At 40.5% G+C, this 21,769-nt stretch overlaps 2 long non-coding RNA genes across 2 annotated transcripts; one reads left to right on the top strand and one right to left on the bottom strand.

The window, feature by feature from the left end:
* Nucleotides 1-3,254: 3,254 nt before the first annotated feature.
* Nucleotides 3,255-6,357, bottom strand: LOC311254107. The gene is made up of 3 exons (XR_014622199.1): nucleotides 6,234-6,357; nucleotides 4,958-5,107; nucleotides 3,255-3,673 (listed from the first exon to the last, which is right to left on the bottom strand). It is a non-coding gene; the product is annotated as an uncharacterized lncRNA (long non-coding RNA).
* Nucleotides 6,358-9,203: 2,846 nt separating this feature from the next.
* On the top strand, nucleotides 9,204-14,331 carry LOC311254109. Its single transcript, XR_014622200.1, has 5 exons — nucleotides 9,204-9,297; nucleotides 9,414-9,487; nucleotides 10,178-10,381; nucleotides 13,094-13,286; nucleotides 13,479-14,331. It is a non-coding gene; the product is annotated as an uncharacterized lncRNA (long non-coding RNA).
* The last annotated feature ends 7,438 nt before the right edge of the window (nucleotides 14,332-21,769 follow it).

Here is a 21,769-nt window from a genome sequence, read left to right as displayed (position 1 = left end):
ATTTCATTCATTAAGGGTGAAAAGTGGCTTATGTCAAAAATTAGCGTTTCAGAGCGATAGGAGGCTGTTTTAGCGCTGAAAAGTGGCTTATGTGAAAAATGAGCGTTTCAGAGCGAGAGCAGCCTGTTTTTGCACTAAGCTGCATTTCACTGAAAAAAGGTCTTTCAAACAGGTTTACTAGCCTGAACTGGTTGAATTTGTATCTTCTTCATGGCAAAGGAGTTTTTACCTGGAATTTCATTCATTAAGGGTGAAAAGTGGCTGATGTCAAAAATGAGCGTTTCAGAGCGATAGGAGGCTGTTTTAGCACTGTACAGTCGCCTAAGGCTGAAAAGTGGCTTATGTGAAAAATGAGCGTTTCAGAGCGAGAGCAGCCTGTTTTTGCACTAAGCTGCATTTCACTGAAAAAAGGTCTTTCAAACAGGTTTACTAGCCTGAACTGGTTGAATTTGTATCTTCTTCATGGCAAAGGAGTTTTTACCTGGAATTTCATTCATTAAGGGTGAAAAGTGGCTTATGTCAAAAATGAGCGTTTCAGAGCGATAGAAGGCTGTTTTAGCACTGTACAGTCGCCTATAAGCTGCATTTCACTGAAAAAAGGTCTTTCAAACAGGTTTACTAGCCTGAACTGGTTGAATTTGTATCTTCTTCATGGCAAAGGAGTTTTTACCTGGAATTTCATTCATTAAGGGTGAAAAGTGGCTTATGTCAAAAATGAGCGTTTCAGAGCGATAGGAGGCTGTTTTAGCGCTGAAAAGTGGCTTATGTGAAAAATGAGCGTTTCAGAGCGAGAGCAGTCTGTTTTTGCACTAAGCTGCATTTCACTGAAAAAAGGTCTTTCAAACAGGTTTACTAGCCTGAACTGGTTGAATTTGTATCTTCTTCATGGCAAAGGAGTTTTTACCTGGAATTTCATTCATTAAGGGTGAAAAGTGGCTGATGTCAAAAATGAGCGTTTCACAGCGATAGGAGGCTGTTTTAGCACTGTACAGTCGCCTGAGGCTCAAAAGTGGCTTATGTGAAAAATGAGCGTTTCAGAGCGAGAGCAGCCTGTTTTTGCACTAAGCTGCATTTCACTGAAAAAAGGTCTTTCAAACAGGTTTACTAGCCTGAACTGGTTGAATTTGTATCTTCTTCATGGCAAAGGAGTTTTTACCTGGAATTTCATTCATTAAGGGTGAAAAGTGGCTGATGTCAAAAATGAGCGTTTCAGAGCGATAGGAGGCTGTTTTAGCACTGTACAGTCGCCTGAGGCTGAAAAGTGGCTTATGTGAAAAATGAGCGTTTCAGAGCGAGAGCAGCCTGTTTTTGCACTAAGCTGCATTTCACTGAAAAAAGGTCTTTCTAACCTGAACTGTTTGAATTTGGATTTTCTTCATGGCAAAGGAGTTTTTACCTGGAATTTCATTCATTAAGGGTGAAAAGTGGCTTATGTCAAAAATGAGCCTTTCAGAGCGAGAGGAGCCTGTTTCTGCACTGTACAGTCGCCTAAGCTGCATTTCACTGAAAAAAGGTCTTTCAAACAGGTTTTCTAGCCTGAACTGGTTGAATTTTGATCTTCTTCATGGCAAAGGAGTTTTTACCTGGAATTTAATTCATTAAGGGTGAAAACTGGCGTATGTCAAAAATGAGCGTTTCAGAGCCAGAGGAGCCTGTTTTTGCACTGTACAGTAGCCTAAGCTGCATTTCACTGAAAAAAGGTCTTTCAAACAGGTTTTCTAGCCTGAACTGGTTGAATTTGCATCTTCTTCTTGGCAAATGAGTTTTTACCTGGAATTTAATTCTTTAAGGGTGAAAACTGGCTTATGTCAAAAATGAGCCTTTCAGAGCGAGTGGAGCCTGTTTTTGCACTGTACAGTAGGCTAGCCTAAGCTGCATTTCACTGAAAAAAGGTCTTTCAAACAGGTTTTCTAGCCTGAACTGGTTGAATTTGCATCTTCTTCATGGCAAAGGAGTTTTTACCTGGAATTTAATTCTTTAAGGGTGAAAACTGGCTTATGTCAAAAATGAGCCTTTCAGAGCGAGTGGAGCCTGTTTTTGCACTGTACAGTAGGCTAGCATAAGCGGCATTTCACTGAAAAATGGTCTTTCAAACAAGTTTTCTGGCCTGAACTGGTTGAATTTGGATCTTCTTCATGGCAAACGAGTGTTTACCTGGAATTTAATTCATTAAGGGTGAAAACTGCTTTATGTCAAAAATTAGCCTTTCAGAGCGAGAGGAGCCTGTTTCTGCGCTGTACAGTAGCCTAAGCTGCATTTCACTGAAAAAAGGTCTTTCAAACAGGTTTTCTAGCCTGAACTGGTTGAATTTGGATCTTCTTCCTGGCAAACAAGTTTTTACCTGGAATTTAATTCATTAAGGGTGAAAACTGGTTTATGTCAAAAATTAGCCTTTCAGAGCGATAGGAGCGTGTTTTTGCACTGTACAGTAGCCTAAGCGGCATTTCAGTGAAAAAAAGGTCTTTCAAAAAAGTTTTCTGGCCTGAACTGGTTGAATTTGGATCTTCTTCATGGCAAACGAGTGTTTACCTGGAATTTAATTCATTAAGGGTGAAAACTGGTTTATGTCAAAAATTAGCCTTTCAGAGCGATAGGAGCGTGTTATTGCACTGTACAGTAGCCTAAGCTGCATTTCAGTGAAAAAGAGGTCTTTCAAAAAAGTTTTCTGGCCTGAACTGCCCAGCTGAAAAATAAATGTGCTAAATGTACTAAAATTTAGCATACTTTTGTGTACTTGAAGCCACACTAATCATCATTATACTTCAAGTGTGTTCATGATTAGTTAACTTGAAGCATGCTATTTTGGAACAACTAATTTTGTACTAAATATATTTTAATTGTAAGTCATTGTAGAAAAGCTCAACTTGAAGTGTATTTAGTGTACTTTTATGTGCTAAAGTGGAACAACTTAAAGTATATTTTGTATACTTTAAGCATATGGCTTTATATATGCTTAATTAGTCAAATTACAGTTACACTTGTTCTATACTAGTACTTTGTTTGTATCATAAGTACATTAAAAATGATTTGTTAGTGTCTCAAAAATATATAAGCTTTATACTTTAATATATTCTTACTGTGCTAATATGCTTAATTATATGTTTGGCTTATTCCAATTGCTAAAAAAGCATACTTTGCATAATAGTCAATATACTTTCTCTTTACTTTGCTATATTACTATCTACCTTGCACATGTTTGCAAATGTATTACCAGCATACTAAAGGCTGTGAAAGTGAAACTTGTGGGACTACTTCCAGTTGAAAAAATAGTCTTTAATCTATTCGTACCATATCCAAATTAGAATAATACATTGTAAATACAAAAAACTTGTACTGTCTCTTAACATTTATACAACAAATGTATGAACATTTACATTATGGCTTTTAAACATTTTTAACTATTGGTACTTTAGTACACCTTGTAGAAATAGGTCCATTTCAGTCAGCAAGACCTAAACATTACACATAAACTTTACAGAACACTGAGAAATAGTGAACAATGAAAAACAATATTCCTTATTATTGCACGCCTAACCCCTCCCACCATACAGAAACACACACCACACATTATGTTCCTTTTTTTTTCGGCTGAACTGCTCATTGTTACACTTTTGTCTGATGGCCGCGCACACATCAGAGACACTTGTCTGTGGAAACTCCAGAAGAACAGCGTCTGTTGACCAAATAGACAAGAGATAATGTAAGTCACGCAGCATAATCATATTATTTTGAACAGTACATCAAAGGGGTATTCCAGAAAGGAGGTTCAACAAACTCGAAGCCTAACCCTGAACTCTGAGTTGACTTAATCTGTGAAGTGAAACTCTGAGTATAGACTATAAAAACAGTCTTGTGAGTTAATTCAGTGGATATTTCAGCTAGTAGCAGCTTTTACCACCAACAGATACCTACTGATTAACACACATCCTGTCTCCTAACATCCTGCTGAGTAAATGAACATGTGGAAGAAGGCAGAGGTGGTGGTCACCTCCACCTCCACCACGTCTGACAGAGGCAGAGGAGCTGGTCCTGAGTCAGGTCGCTGGGTGGCCAGAGGCTAAGGGCGTCACTCACCCCCAGGACCCAAGAGGCAGACACTCACTTTTATCTACAGATAGCACTTGAAGTTATTTAATATTATCCTAAATGCGGCAGAAAATTAGAAACATGTACTTTGAAATTGCGTTGTTGGAGGCAATGCAGGCTGATGGGTTTTGTAGCTATCTGTGGGAAAAAAAGAAGCCAAATGAAATGTGAATGATTCCTCTTTTTCTGACTGCTGGAAGGTGATTGATTAACCTGCAAAGTGATAAAAATGAAGAGGTCAAGATCTGAGAGCACGTCAGCTAGACGTCTGAGAGCACGTCAGCTAGAATATCAGACGTGTAGTCTGATATTCCATGTGCAGCCAGACTGAGAATATTGTTCAGATAAATGACGGACTGATGAGGAGTGGTACCGTTCGGCTCAGGGAATGGGAGCTAATCTAAACGAATCTAAATAATCCCCCTGTTGTAAAACTATGTGAATTATTTCTGCTTCAACATGATGCTGTTGAGAAGAAAAGAAAAGGGCCCTGTCAGACAGCTCCGTAAGACTCAGGGTTTCTTTAAGTAAACCTGCTAGAGAGCACATTAGGTTCCCAGAGTCAGTTACCATGGTGACTGACACAGAGTTTAAGATACCTCTCATTTACGGAAAAAAAACAAAACCCCAGAGTTTCCCTCATCTCAGGGTTCACTTACGTTTTAACCTGCTTTCTGGAAACTGAGAAATTTTATCAGTATGGTATACCAATACTGCTACCAGTAAATAGTCCAACATGTATTTAGTAATTACTGGTGGTCAGTTTCCGTGTGATCTAGCTGCTATAGAAATCACAGAAGCTTTTAAATAGACTACATGTAACTCAAAACAATGGTCATGAGTAATAGGTGGATATTTTGATGTACTTTACCTTCTGGTAGAGATCATGCCATTAGCGCTGCCTCGGGGCTGGTCTGTTGCGTTCTCCAGCAGGCCAAACCCCAGAGCTGGTAAATGTCCTCAGTCTCACCATCCACTCCCCCTCTCACATTGCCTTGTGGCTCTTTGGTTTAGTGCTCATCTGAGGACAACATAGAAATAATAACAGTGGTTATAACTATGAATCACAGCATAAACATAGTGTGCTGAACAAGTGTGTAAGTCCTTGAAATTACAGCCTCTGTCCAATTACCACATTTACAGGCAATTTGTTTTATTAATGCTACACAGCATTTTATCTTTATATTACAAAGATGTGCTCACGTGTACTGTGCAATTTTCCAACCATGGTCATATCTAGCAGTAAGAGGTGTATATCACGTATACATTTATTTATTTTGATTTTATTTATCAATCAATTAATCAATCTTTTCCTCTACTTTTACGATTCTTGAGCTGCTATTACAAGTTACTGGTGTAGGAACAATAGAGGTCACGTTATTTTGACGTTTTTGCATTCAGATACTGTACTGACATGACTATACTGTATCTGACTGCAGACATGAATAGCTGTCATACATAAGCTTCAGGTTGGCTGATAAGGTCCGTTATTTCTTGGAAGTAGTTTAAATTAAAGTCATAAACTAAGCAGCTAGACGACCGGTTAACATGTACAGTAGGCTAAGACCGTAGTGGCAGAGCGCAGGGGAGTACGTTTTCCTCCTGGGCTGAAGCCGGTTAGCTTCAGGGCTAACACGCTTCACTTCACTTTGCTGTCAGACAGTAGTTGGTAAAACAATAGGAGAGACATTACGTGATCTGGAGAAGCTTGTGCGTTTATTTGGCCACATAATGAACTGTACATGCACGGCTAACCTCTTCCTCTGCTCTGCTAATGTCTGCTCCAACCTCACCTGCCGCTCGCTTCACTACACACACACAGACCCTACGCGCACACGCACTGCTCTACCCCTTAAAGAAACCACACCACGCTTCATCATGTAATATTACACTGTGTTACTGAAGCACATACACACAGGCGTAACGCTGCCGCTACCAAGAGCAGTAATAATAGGTTAACTTACAGTTACAGTAGCTGTAAGACTGACGTTAGCTAACATTAACGTTGGTTATCTGGCTACGATGACTGAAGTTGCTGAAACACATCATGACCCGCCAACGAAATCATAAAATTAGCCGGTGTGATGAATGGAAATATAGAATGTATGACCATTCAATCAGAAATTAAAAACATTGAATGTACTTACTGTGAATCAGAAGTAGGCTTGGGCTTGCTTCGCCTCGCGACGGAGACTTTAGCTGGTCAATGTCATTCAACAGCAACGTTGACCAGAATGAAGCGCCGTGAATCGTGGAGCTCAAAGAGGCTGAGCTGAGCGCAATGCGCTGATTGGATGGCAAAGATGCAAACGTTGCTATTTGAATTAGGCGCCTTTCTTTCCAGGGCCTGTACTATAGACTGTATATCAAATGTGAAATAAATGCATATATATATATATAAATTACAACCCGTTTCATTTTGCGACTTCCTACAAATTGCTGTATCATAACTGGGAATGAAATGAAAACAAATGTACTAGCACATACATGTAATATGTAGAAAGTGTATTGCTAAGTAATAACTCCTTTCATAAGTACACTAAATAACTACTGCTAGAACTATTTAATATACTGAATAATGAAGAAAAACGGCTTAAAACCAACTCAACTTCATTTGCACTTTTTTAAGTGTACCTAAATTCACTTCCAATTAAGTTATTGTCTAATGATATAGCTAGTTTGGATGGCATTAACTTGGCCTCCAGCACCACCGTCAGGAATCTGGGAGTTATCTTTGATCAAGAGATGTCCTTCAACTTCCCACATAAAACAAATTTCAAGGTCTGCATTTTTTCATCTACGTAAAATTGCAAAAATCAGGCCCATCCTGTCTCAAAATGACGCAGAAAAGCTAGTCCATGCATTTGTTACTTCCAGGCTGGACTATTGTAATTCTCTATTATCAGGCTGCCCTCACAAGTCTCTAAAGAGTCTCCAGCTGGTCCAGAATGCTGCAGCACATGTACTGACAGGAACTAAGAAAAGAGATCATATTACTCCTGTATTGGCCTCTCTGCACTGGCTCCCTGTAAAATCAAGAATAGAGTTTAAAATCCTTCTCCTCACTTACAAAGCTGTTAATGGTCAGGCACCATCATATCTCCAGGAGCTCATACTACCCTATTACCCAACTAGAGCATTACGCTCCCAGAACGCAGGATTACTTGTAGTTCCTAAAGTCTCCAAAAGCAGAATGGGAGCCAGAGCCTTCAGTTATCAAGCTCCTCTTCTGTGGAACCATCTTCCTGTTTTGGTCCGGGAGGCGGACACCCTCTCTAGAGTAGACTTAAGACCTTCCTTTTTGATATAGCTTATAGTTAGGGCTTGCCCAGGCCTGTCTTGGACCAGCTCTTAGTTATGCTGCTATAGGCCCAGTCCAGGGGACAAATGATACACTGAGCTTCTCTCTCCTCCTCTCCTCTCCATCTGTATACATTATGCCTGTATACATGCCCCATCTCTGCATGTCACTGACTTCACTTCTTCTCCAGAGTTGTGCTTTCTAGTCCTACAGGCTCTCATGGATCCTGGCCGTGCCCGGGTCGTGGATCGTGGATGCGCCTACTGCCATGGCCCTGCCTGACACCCACCACTACTGTTGCTAATATTAGCCATATCTCTGTTACATACGCTTCACTACTATTATTGTAATGCATTACTACATTTTATCCTTACCGTTAACCACTACTACTGTTATTACTAGTAGTCACATTTCCATTATGTGCATTTCATTATTATTGCTGTAATACTTCTTTATGTACTTTCATTCCTGTCAACCATCTATTATAATTGTATACATTGTGGTCTCGTTGATCTGCTCTGTACATGCGACATCTATTGCACGTCTGTCCGTCCTGGGAGAGGGATCCCTCCCCTGTGGCTCTTCCTGAGGTTTCTTCCGCATATTTTTTCCCTGTTAAAAGGGTATTTTTTGGGGGCAAGTTTTTCCTCACTCGAATCGAGAGTTGAAGGACAGAGGGTGTCGTCTCTGTACAGAGTGAAACTAAGTGCACTTTAATGAAGTATCCTAACAGTATATTACAAATGACTCAAATAAGCATACTTATCTTATGAATACTATTCGACTAATGTAAGTACTTTGAAATAAAGTATACTTTGTAAAAGTATATTTTAGAACAATTTAAAACAGACTTACAGTCTTTTCATAAGTGTACCTAAATTCACTTCCAAAGAAGTGCAAATTAAGTGCACTTTAATAAAGTATATTAACCGTATATTACAAATGACTCAAAAATAAGTCCACTTTTAATAAGAATATTAATCTTCTACTATAAGTGCTTTGAAACAAAGTATACTTTTTAAAAGTACACCTTAGAACAATTTACAATAGACTTACAATAAAGTACACTTCAAATAAGTAAAATAAAGTACAACTTTAATTACTAAGGCACCTGCCCCTTTGCTCCTTGATGCCCAAAGTGCCCTTTTGTCTCGGTACTATTTTTTTTTTTTTTTTTTTTTTTTGCGTGTGTGTGTTTTTGTGAAGGCCTGTCAGTAGCCCTTAAAGAATAATAAATAGCAAATAATAATAATAATTTATGCAGCCTAAATGAAATGACCTGGCTCCCCTGGGTAACATCATCCACCAAGACGTGCCCCGACGTGCCCCCCGCTGCAGCGAGAGACGGGCTCGGCCCAAAATCCGACAGATCGCACGTTACAGCAACAATATTGCATTTGCGCTATGAAACAGGAGTAGTGACGGTCTGGCCATAGAGGGATGAGGGCAAATGCCAAAACGACCGAGGTGACTGCGACTGCTGCGTGAAGATGCAGTCCTGCTGATTATGGAGGACTAAACATGACTTAAGTATAAATAAATGAATGCATAAATAAATAAATGTGTAAATAAATTAATTAATAAATAAATGCTGAACTAAATGAATAAATAAATAAATGCTGAAATAAAAGAATAAATCAAAGAATAAATAAATGCTTTATATTTATTTATACATTTCTGTTCACCTACATTTATTTATTTCTGTATTTCTGTGTCCATATGTTAACGAGGTAGGAGGTCCTAACCTCAGTCAACAGCATGATTGGTCAAATTGGAGAGCCAGACAAAAGCAAACGATTCCCGATCCCAAGCCTTCCTCCCTGTGAAGTTGTAAACCAGCTCGAAAATGGCCTCGACCAGGAGGCCACTGGCAGACCTGCTTTGGGATGTGGCTGACCAGCTTGAAAATTGTGAGTTTCTTCTGTTTAGGCCTGTAACAAGTATAGGTAAACAGCAGTTGTTGAGTTTAATAATAATTGAGCATGGTACCCATATGATTTTCACTGCTTTGTTATTTTCTGTACAGCACCGAGGACCCCAACGAGCCAAGTTCACCACCTCCGCCGTCACATAGCATGACACCCAGACACCCAGTGGACGGTAGGTGTCTACAAGGAACAGTTTTTGATTCTAACTCCCATCTGTGGACAAAACTACTATCGCCAGTGATGTGTGATTTTTTTTCAGTGGCGCTGTGCATTAGCTTTAACAGATCACATTGCTATAGTGTGCGATGCTAACATCAACATTAGCCAACAGTAATGGGCGATACAAACGATATGCAATATAAACGATACAAAATTGGCCTACAATAGAGATTTTAATTCTATTGCACTATCGCAATAATGCATGTTGATGACGCAATCCACCTGCGAAATGTAGAGCCGCGGCTGCAACGCATCATCGTCATCTTGAGTAAACATGGCTGAAAGGGAAACGGAGGAGCTGGTGAAAAAGACCGTTGCGACATCCATTATTTGGACGTGGTTCGGATTTAAGCTGTCCGACAAGCAGCAGCAAACTATACTCTGTAGAGTGTGTGGAGCAATTCAGCCGAATTCAGCACAGAGCAGACAGGAAGTCAGACACGAAAGAACAACATGACATCCGGTTAATTTTCAAATAAAACACTCAGTGTTGATGCCAGCACAAAAATCTAAAAAGAGAGTCAAATACAAGCTTTTCTTCTAAGGTGATAGGCCATATCGCCCATCCCTACCAACATATTTCCCCTGCAATCTTTTTATATTATTTTCTAACATTGAGCATGTCCTCTTCACTTGATCCTAGCCGAGGTTTCAAGACTGTTTGGGCCATACATGGGAGGGACAAGGACAGCAAGACGGCGATCCGTTGCTGGGCCCACCCAACTTTATTCCTACACACATTCATTCTGCTGTCTTGTGGACAAAAACGCGGACTTGGTCCCCAACCGAAACGCCAAAGACAGACTTGCTGCAGCAGGTTTAGGGGAAAAACGTCTTACATTTCAAGGTATGTCATACATCTAAAGTCTATGATTGACACACATTTGTCCTGTCAGTGTATTTCTAATACCCAGCAAACATTTTGACGTCTATTTGACGTCTAATCAACGTCGGTCAGGCAGGCAGTTTTTCTGACGTCGGTCTCATGACCGACATCATTTCGATGGCTCTTAGACGGCATCAATTCACGTCGTTTCAACGTCGTTTCGACAGCATATCAACCTTTGTCAAAATACACATGTAATGTATTGCATTTAAAAATATGTTTACCTAAATCGAGTTTCAACTAGTGCCTACATAACTGGCATTACCACATCCATACATTCTATGACAAGCACAGCTCTTGTGCTGTATACATGTGCAATTCTCAATGCTCTAATCTGCAACTATTTAAATTAACTTATCCATTTCAGCAAAAAAAATCCTTAAAATGCAAAGAGGTCAAAAAGTCCAATAGACAACACCAGCAAATTTCACATTTGCCAACTTAAAATATCACAGGAATGGTGAACCTGGTTAAAACTTTCATAGTAAATAAACTCACCTGTGATAAAGTTAAAAATACTCGAATAATGTTCACCCATACTGTAAAATACAAGTAGTACATGGACAAATCTCAGGTAAAAAAAAAAAAAAAACGAACATGTTTATTGGAACAAATGTTTTATTGACTTCCTTTTTATTGCAGTCCTGTGGGGGTCTGCCCCTTGCCCCCGCTTCTTGCTGGGGCATGTTTAAGTTGGTTCTGAATCACACTCTATTTATGCATCTGTGGCCTTTGGACTCCATCTCTTCACAGCAGCTGGAGAGAGGGCATAAGAAAAAAATAAAAAAATTTACAGAGCGCCTATTCAGATGTTAAATGCACTTTATAGATGGCAAGAACAAATTGTTTTGGGAGTTGAAAGAGTAATGAAAGAACCACTTCTTAGAGCCACTCAGTAGCCTGAATCTGATGGTTCCTAATAAAGCCAGTAGGCATTAACAATCTGTGCTATGGTAGCCCAGCTTAGCCCAGGATAGCCACATGCACATGAAGCCCATTCAGTAATTTCAATTATGTCAATCTTAGTTTCTTACACTTGATGACATGGAACATCTTTGTGGCTTTAAAAGGCACAACACAGAGAGGCAACACTAAGCATAATTTCTCTTTCATGCAGGTGCCTGGCTGTTCACACAGGGAGCACAATAGCACATTAGAGGTTTTCTTTTAAAGGACAATTCCATTTCGGAATACATTTACTCTAAAAGAATGAATTTGAAGATATTCCTCACTGTTGCTGCTGTTATGCATTAGCTCCTCTGTCCAAGCATCATCACAACAGCGTAAAACAGTGGCGGATGGCTCTGAGGCTGTATCCAAATATTCATATTCATTCAAGCCCCCCCATTCAAGTGTGTGTGTGTGTGTGTGTGTGTGTGTATCTCACCTGGTGTGCGTCTCACAATAAACCTGTGAAGTGAGGTAAATTGGACAAATAGTTATCAAAACAGGCCTATGCGAGGGACAGAGACACACAAATAGATTACTTTTATATGTAGAGAGATAGTGATTCATCTGAGCATGTCAATGGCATTATGGGGCTGTAGCCACACTATCAGTGAACACTTGTTTCAAATTTGAAGAAGATGGCACAAAGTATGACCATTCTACACCTACGCTGTGATTGACAGATAACCAGCCACAGTATCTGTCACGTCTCTACAATAAGCTGGCGCCCTCTGCCGTTGCGGTCGTGTAGCGACACCAGACAACTATCAGCATGTGTCTACCATAGACATATATAAATAGACGCCGCATCGACTGTGGAGCGACGTGCCTACAGGGTGGCCATCTTGGCCCAGGGGTGTGCCCAGGTCGAAGGCCAGGGCACACCCCTGAATGAGACGCCAGTTCATCGAGGGCCCTCTGATGGCAGAGGCTGCCTTGCATCTTGCAAGGTGCCAACTGCACATCAGGAGCGGTTCAGCATCTTGCTCAAGGATGCTTCGGCATGTAGCTCAGTTCCGCCCAGGGGAGCCGGGGTTCGAACCAGCAACCTTCTGGTGGCTGGTCACCTGCTCTACCCACTGAGCTACAGCCGCCCCCAGTGAAATAACTAATCTGAGACAAAATTTTGGTCTAAATGCGGTGTTATGAATCTATAAACTATCTCTGTAAAAAAAACAAAAAACTACCAGAAACCGTTAAAGAAGCAGCGTCCCTAGCAACTCCCCTTTACACAGAAAAAACAGACTGCAGTGATCGGTCTAATATAGCTAATACAGTATATTGATCATCATTAGCTCTATGTGCAAGGCAATTTTATTTGTATAGCCCGTCTTTACATACAGTTTGTCTCAAAGGGCTTTACATGGCATCATAACAACATCCTCTGCCCTTAGACCCTCACATCCACTGAGGAAAAACTCCATGGAAAACCCTTTTAACAGGGAAAAATCAAGCAACAGAGGAGGGATCCCTCACCGAGGACGGGCAGACGTGCAATAGATGTTGTTACAGACAAGAAAACAGTTTATAACACAGAATGTTGGATACATGGAAATGTTAACAAGAACTGATGAAGGCAGCTTCTGGTGGGAGGAAAGGCAGGGAGAGCTGGCCAGCTTAATGGGAGGACTGGGTGGCAGACTGGTTCATGGGAAGGGATTACATGGAATAATTTTTTGTTGTAGACAATTCTTCATCTCTCGCTACTTTTCTCATATTTTTAAGGTTTCCCAAAGACAGTAGTTTAAAGAGACAATGGGAACTGGCAGTGAAACGGGAAGGTTTTGTGGCAACTGAGAGGTCCTTGCTCTGCAGTGAGCGCTTCCAGCCAGATGACTTTGACAGAACAGGACAAATTGTTCGGCTGAGACATGGAGTCAAACCATCTGTGTTTAACTTCCCATCTCATTTACAAAAGGTATATGTGCCATTTGGCTAATGAATTCATTAATTTCTATGATTCATATGTCCATGTAAGCATTCCATAGCTACTTAATACCACACTTTTCTAAACTTTTTTTCTGTCTGCATGTTTAGGAATAAAGTACAGTCCACTTTCCGATGCTAAAAACTTTTTTAAAAATGTTGTATTATGTTTCTTAAATTTTAGCAAGTACCATCAAGGACAACAAAAGCTTCAAGGAAAGCAGAAGAAATCCTGCCAGTGGAGTTGCCTCAGCATTTCCATGAGCGCGAGAAGAGAAATAGCAAGCTCCGGGAGCTAAGGGCGAAGAAAAATGTACACACTCTTCTCGAGGATCTGAGGGAGAAAAACCTCATAAATGAAGAGCTGAAAGACAAGCTTGAATGCTACTCAGGTAAAATGGAAATACTAATTTGAATATTTTATATAGGTATTTTTTGTTTATAGTCTGTGTTAAACTCTCTTCCTTTTTATTTAAAGGGGTCTTACTAATAAGTTTATGCTTACTGAATTTCAGATCTTCGGGTAGACCTCTTGGCAAAGAAGGGCCATGAGTACACCAGAGAGCAGAGGGAGTTTGCCCTGACGCTACAACTTCATGGTCCAAAGGCATATAGTTTCCTGAGAGAGTCTCAACATCTTCCTCTCCCACATCCCCATACATTGCAAAGGTTTTCTCCATGTTGCCTGATTGTTAAATATATTGTGAGGGACCGAGCTGGCAGGAAAATTCTGAAAAATGGGTGTTCTATACCCAAAATAAGTACATTTGAAAATATTTTATTTCAAAAAACATATAACAACCAATACAAACAACCCATACAAAGAAATTAAGAATTGACTGTACAAAAGTAACTAAATGTGAGCGCTACAAATAGAACTTAGTTACTGCCAAAATGTTAAATAAAGTGTGTACATTGTATAAAACAAGACTAGTGTGTGGTATTTATTCATAATGTGCTCAAAAAATGTAAATGTAATCTAAACAAGACAGTAAAAATTACTGATTTAAAAAGCTCACATCACATCACACACTGTGTTCTGATACATTTTGAGCTTTCAGATATTGATTGATTGATTGATTGAGATTGAGAAACATACATCGACACAAATGCTGCCAAAGGGATAAAAACACAAAAAAGCTGACAGCTTATTTCCATTGTGGTCCCTTTAGTGTGTGAGTGTGTGTGTCCGTGCGTGTCTGTGAGTGCATATGCATGATGTCTATGAGGGGAATGTGTGGGGAGAATGCTAGTTTCTGTTTATTTTGTTTTTTTCTGAATGGGTTAGGGTGGTCAAATTACTACATTTTATTTTTCAAAGGTGGCTGACTTCAGTGGATGCAAAGCCTGGCCTCAACAAAATGATGTTGGAGATGCTAGGAGGAAGGTGCACAGAAGACCAAGCTAAATATGGATTGGTGACACTGATTTTGGATGCCATGGCTATTAAAAAGCATGTGCACTACAATCCACAAACTCAAAAAATGTCAGGGTTTGTGGATTTGGGGGATGGATTAAACGAGACCGATGTTGCCTCTGAGGCTCTCGTTCTTATGGTGGTAGGCATTCTAGGGCACTGGAAAGCTCCAGTTGGCTACTATTTTACCAAGACTCTCTCACCAGAAACACAGAAGGTCTTGGTTGTCCATGCCATAGAGGAACTTCATGCTCATGGTTTGAGAGTGATCTGCGTGACGATGGACGGGCATGCAACCAACCTCAGCATGTGCAACCAACTTGGTTGTGACCTTAAAGCAAACCCTCTTGAGCCCCTGAAGACCTTTTTCCCCCATCCAGTGACTGGTGAGAGAGTGTTTGTTACAATGGATGCCTGTCACATGCTGAAACTGGCACGTAACATGCTACAGGTAAGTGCTATCTATCTATCTATCTATCTATCTATCTATCTATCTATCTGTCTATCTGTCTATCTATCTCTAACATGCTACAGGTAAGTGCTGATTGTTGTTCTAGGCTTATTTGCTTTTTTATTCTATTTTATTGTTGCGTGTTTTATTTACATAGTTATGACTGCATGTGATGATGCATTACATTTTCCTGTCTGTACTTTGGTGAGCTCAGCTGTGACTAATAAAGATTCTAATTCTGATTTTGATTTTGAAGGCTTACAGCCCAGTTAAAGGATAAGTACCGTTTTTTACAACCTGGACCTTATTTCTGGCAAAACATATGGTCATTTACTCACCCAGATAACTTTGGTGTCATTCGGCGTCGTTCGGACGAAATTAGATCCAGTGTAGCGGCGATATATCCATATAATGGGAGAGACGGGGCAGCGACACACAGCCTCTATATAACGCATTATCTGCCACGAAACTAGTTCATTTCATCAATATTTTGTTATGAAATGCTAGCGCTATTAGCCTCTGAGTCCGGGCCATGGTCCGGGCTCGTCTATTGTCAACATCCGGGGTCTGTAGGCTGATCTACTACCTCTGACCTGGAAGATGTCGTCTCTGAGCTGCGCGCGCACCCGCGACAGCGCGGTTTGTTTACCTGTAGCTGCTACTGCTAGTTTGACCCCGGATGTTGATAACGGACGAGCCCGGACTCAGAGGGGAATAGCACTAGCATTTCATAACAAAATATTGATGAAATTAACTAGTTTCGTGGCAGATAATGCGTTATATAGAGGCTGTGTGTCGCTGCCCCGTCTCTCCCATTATATGGATATATCGCCGCTACACTGGATCTAATTTCGTCCGAACGACGCCGAATGACACCAAAGTTATCTGGGTGAGTAAATGACCATATGTTTTGCCAGAAATAAGGTCCAGGTTGTAAAAAACGGTACTTATCCTTTAAGAACACCACAGGCCTGATCAGCTGGAGATACATCATCCATCTCAACGATGTTCAAACCAAAGACGGACTGCATGCTGCAAATAAAGTCACTCAAAAGCATGTCCACTTTGAAAACCAAAAAAATGAAGGTGTCCCTGGCTGCCCAGACATTGAGTCTGTCTGTTGCAGTGGCTCTCCGCACGCTGAGGGACCTGGGCTACTCGCAGTTCAGAGACTGTGAAGCGACAGCGGAATTCATTGAGGTAAAATGATTAGGGATGTGCATAGGGCCATAGATGGAGTAGAGTCAAGTTCCAAATACTTGCATGTTTACATACTGAAATGAATTGTTTTTTTTAATATATAAGTATTCATTTGATATGATACGTGTTGAAACACTGTTATGGAGATGGTTTTAGATGCTTAAAGTTAATGCAGATATTTGTTTTTAGATGATTGACAGGCTCTTTGATGTCATGAACAGCCACAATCCCCGCGCGAAAGGATTTAAAGCTCCCCTTGGGGCTTTGAATTGGGAGGAGAGAGTGGTGTTCTTGATGAGAGCAAGGGAGTTTCTGATCAAATTGTCAATTAAAGATGGCACATCGCTTCACAAATCTAAGAGGTCTTTTAAAAATAGTGACAATGGTATGTATGATACATGTTTAACGTCATGCAGGTGTCAGGTATGGCAAGTTCTTGTTTCAAGCTGTCCCTGTTCTGGTTTAATAATGTTCCTATTGTTGGTTCAGCTTCCTAAAAGAAGATAAGATATCTATCTATCTATCTATCTATCTATCTATCTGTCTGTCTGTCTGTCTGTCTGTCTGTCTATCCCTGTCACCCTTTGCTGTTTCACATCTGATGGATTTGCTGGCAAAATCAATTTACCTCTTTACAAAATTCCTAGGTGCTTCCTCAAGGTGTCTTTGTCTCAATACAATTAGGGAAATAAAACATTTTCTTTTGAAGATACTTGTCTGTCATCGGGTTTGTGATCAACATTGACACCCTCATGCTCATGATTCCTGAGCTGCTCCAAGTCCAGCGGTATGTCTGCACCTACCGGTTCAGCCAAGATCACTTGGAGCTTCTCTTTAATTCGATCAGAGCATCAGGTAAAGTTCACATTTTAAAGCCTTTAAAAAACAAACAGAAAATATCTTTGGTGTAATTGTAGTGTGTGTGTGTTGTTGCTTTTTTCCTTTAGGGGGCTGGAACAACAATCCCTCTGCCGGCCAGTTCCAGGGCATCTTCCGGCGTCTGATGGTCTGGTGTGGTGTCTCACCAAGTGGGCTAGGCAACGTGGCAGCACAGGATGACACAGTGTCACTGCAGAAGAACTCCCTCCCCCGTTTGTTAACTTTGCAGCCCTTGTGTGTGACCACAGCTACCTGCCCACGCGCTTTGGTGGGCTTGTAGACAATGCTCTAGTCTACATTGCAGGGTTTGTTGTTCGGCAGGTTCTAAAAAGGCTCTCTTGCCATGTGTGCCGTGCCAGCCTGGTGGCAGATGCCGTACCCTCTTCACATGATGAGAGCTACCACCTACTTGTGCTCAAAAATAATGGCGGGCTCATGATTCCCTAAGAGGGCACAGTCAAAGTAGTGAGAGCAGCAGAGCGGGTGATTCGCCAGGTCCACTCAGAGCAAGCTCCCAAGGTGTCAGTGGTCATGCATGTGGTCCGTGAGGAGATTGGTACGGATGATGTATTTTTGCTCGGGGAACACACTGAAGACACACAATTTGGCATTGACAACCACCATTCTGACCTACTGAAACTAGTGGTGTCTGTGTTCCTCAAAATTAGGCTGCACCACATTGCAAAACTTACATCACTCAAATACCAGAGTGGCAGCACAAGAAAGAAACTGTGCAAAACAGTTCTCTTTCAGGGGTTTTAGCTCCAATTCATGACAGGTTGTAAATACTCTTATAAATAGTTTGTTTGGAGGGGTGTGTTAATGTTTTTGTTCTTTCCTTGAATATTTTCTAAGTTTTACTACTTAACCCTCTGATAATTCAAAGTGCCTGTTTAGTTTGAATATTTGGAATCAATCAAATCACTTTATTCATAGAGATGATAAAACTGATCAGGGGGTGGTGGTAGTTTAGGAGCTGGACAGCCACGAGGAACAAAGTTTTCCTCTGTGTCCCGCAGCATGCAACAAAGTCTGAATCCTCAGGGGAGCCACTCAAAAAAATGGAACAGAACGTGATGAGTCCTGTAAGCTCCTGCAAGCTGTTCTGACGGTCTGCTTTTCACAAAGGGTAGACAGCAGATCCTATGTCTTCAATAATAATAATAATGATGATGATAGTGATGTAATTATAATAATAACAATAATAATAATAATAGCAATAATATAATAATATAATGATTGGAATAACAATAATAAAAATAACAGTAGTAATATTAATATAAAATAATAAGAAGAAGAAGAAGAAGAAGAAGACAAAGAAGAAGATACTCAAATGTAATAGCCTTCAAGCAATAAAGACCTGAACACACCTGAACGTTTTTTGGGTTATTTTTGTTCTATTTATGTGTGTGTGTCTGTCTGTCTATCTGGTCTGATGTTTGACAAACAAACCCCGTGAAAATAGCTTGACAAATGAGCGATTTATGATCATTTTTATTGTGTAGACACATCATTTCTCCATAGACGTAATGCACTGTAGGAGCGAGTGGTCCTGTTCCAAGATGGCCGCCCTGTAGGCACGTCGCTCTAGTGGGCGGCAGCAGTCAATGCGGCGTCTATGTATATATGTCTATGGTGTCAACGGTTAGACCCCGGTTATAAGACGATTTCTGGCCACATATCAATGTCCGTGGACCAGATGGTGGTCCGTCCCGTTTTTGGTGTATGTCAAGCGACACCTATAGGCCTGGCATATGAACTACAGCGTTTTCGGTGGATCCGTCTAGATGCAAATATTCTTGAAACAATGCCGAGGAAGACAGAGAAAAAATAACGTTTTCGCCCATCTAGACGGCCCCTTAAAGTGTTTTGGTTCTGTAACGATGCTAAACCGAGAGTTGCACAGATGTTCGGCTCGGTTTAGCATCGAGCACCTCACGTAGCCTGTGAGCTAACTCAGGGCTAGTTTCACACGGCAGCTAACTCGGCTGCTAGCCGCCGCTCGGTTACGAATAAAAGCAAAAAAAAACAGTAACAATGCACGATGCAGCAACAAAATCAAAACTCTAACATGCAACTGATAAACGTATAATGTCTTACCAAACACGGTTTCATTTTAAATTACAGTACTTTTAGTAACTCACCTTTCACAGGTGTCTGTGTCTCCTCCTCGTCAACTGACACTGCAAAGTTCTTCTTGCGCATGCGTAAGAAACCGCTAGGTGCGCTAACTACGCGAGGAAAAATAGTTCCTAGATGGATGCTGGAATCACAAACATTTCAGCCCACATTTGCCAATATGATACTACAATATTTTCTTAAATTCACGAACATATTTCCATTATTTCGAATAGTTTTTAACATTCGTGCGTTGATATGTAGTTGAAACAACGTCTAAATGACGTTGGTCATTTCAGCCCCTCAGATAGACGTCAAATCAACCTGCCTGCCCGACGTTAATCAGACGTCCCGACATGATTGGATATCTGCATCTAGACACAGCAGTAGGCTAGATAGAGGAAATCATTCTTGACAGTGTTTTTTCAGTTAAATATGTTTTCTTTGAGATCGTATTCCCCCTAATGTTATCATGTCGAAAAAAAGTCGAATTAAAGTCACGTCGTGACGCGACTTCAATTGGACGTCTTTATCTAGACGCAGGTCGAGAAAACGTTTTCTGGCAATGTTTATTCAGTTAAACCGCTCTAAAATGCATATTTAAATTAGGTCATATTTGCCATGATATTATTTTTTGATGTTGAAAAACAGTCGAATTAAAGTCACGACGTGACGCGACGTTGACTGGACGTCTTCATCTAGACGCAGGTCGAGAAAATGTTTGCTGGGTAGTGTAGCCTATATGAATTTGGGATTCAAACTGAATTAATTCGAATTGAGATTGCCTGCCTCTTCCTCGTCCGGCATTTTGTCTTTCAGAGGCTGTAGAGGGCTCAATTTTAAAGCTAGCATGAGGATATTGTTATGTCATGAAATTAGAAAATCTAAGGAATCCGTTGGTATCAGCCATGACATGCTTGTCAAAAACTTGTCTTAATAATGCTCCAAATGCTAAAGGTTTTTTTTTTAAAAATAAGTAATTTCTAGACCTGTTATTTTATTATTATCTTCTCTTTTCAGGTAGCCATACAGATGCAAACGAATTTAAAGAATTTCTGTATAAAGCCTATCCAAAACTAGGGGGTGGATTTGAGTTGCTCGAAATCTCTGGAACAACACGCAGTCGCCACCTGATCCTCATCCCCTGTCCCAATGAGGGTTATCATGTAAGACACCTGAAAGATCCCCAAACCCAGATTGGTCATGCCACTCTTTTCATACGACCACTCCAAAGGAACCTGAATCTGGACCCTGTAAGTTCCTCACTTTTTGACTGGTGTTCCCATTTTAAAAATGCAGACTGTGAATGACAGTCACATAGTTATTGCTTTTGATGATTTTTAAAATGATCTTGTTTATAGGACAGTCGACCAGACTGTAGTAATGAGCTAATTGGACCACCTCAGAAATGTGTCGGGTGTGGAGAGGAGTTCCCTTTTTCACGCATAAAAGCTCATAGTGATGAATGCATGAGGTATGCTCTACATAACTAAAATATCACATTTGTAAATCATGCTGCATGTGTAGTCAGCCATAAGGTGTAAAGCATTTTGAGTGAGTGTATGTGTGTGTGTGTGTGTGTGTGTGTGTGTGTGTGTGTGTGTGTGTGTGTGTGTTAAACAATTGTAACTATACATGTCTAAGTGCAGGGCAGACATGACAGATCCGCACATCTAATGTTTCATTATTGTGGGCCCAAATATTAGTTATTTTGATGCCAACAATCCCTCTGAAAAGCCATATTGTTCATACATTGTTGTGCATCCAAATGTGGAGGATATAGATCCTGGATATTGGTCTTGAGGGAAAGTCTTGAGTTTGATTGATTATATATATATGGCCATCCTTTTCTACTTTTAAACTTTAGTTTTACTAGATTGCAGTGTTTTTGTGAGTGTGTTATGCAATATAAAATATACTAGCCAAACTAACAAAAATTACCTCTTTTTACTCAAGACCATCACAGAGCAGTGGTGAGGTAGAGGTTGAGGTTTCCACAGAAAGTGCCAACTCCTCCTGAAGTGAAGGTAGATTTGTCAGCATGTTGACGAGACCACAGGTGAGGGAGACATCAAGGGCCAACAACTCAAACTACTCGGTGCCACCTCAGGGTTGTGTGCCTGCTCCTGAGATGGTTGATCTAGATCCCACTGAAGAGAGAGGCTTCCCTGGTTTGTTACGTTATTAAATATTACATAATTTATTTCAATAACTTGTTGCACTCTGTATATTAATTGATCCAGTATTAATTTGAGCATTTGAACAACTACTTTTAGATTGGCAAATTGCACCAAATCCTACAGAGTCAGCAAAGAGATTCAAAGAAGCCATTTTAAGTCAGCACGCAACTGGAAAATGTTTAAGTCTTACCATGGATCTTCGAGACAGTGCAGTGGACAGGGAAAGGGCA

This window comes from Pagrus pagrus (assembly GCF_965226575.1).
Source record: "Pagrus pagrus genome assembly, contig: HAP1_SCAFFOLD_342, whole genome shotgun sequence".
NCBI lineage: Eukaryota > Metazoa > Chordata > Actinopteri > Spariformes > Sparidae > Pagrus > Pagrus pagrus.
The sequence above is the reverse complement of the archived record's forward strand: the minus strand, read 5'-3'. Positions and strand labels throughout refer to the sequence as shown.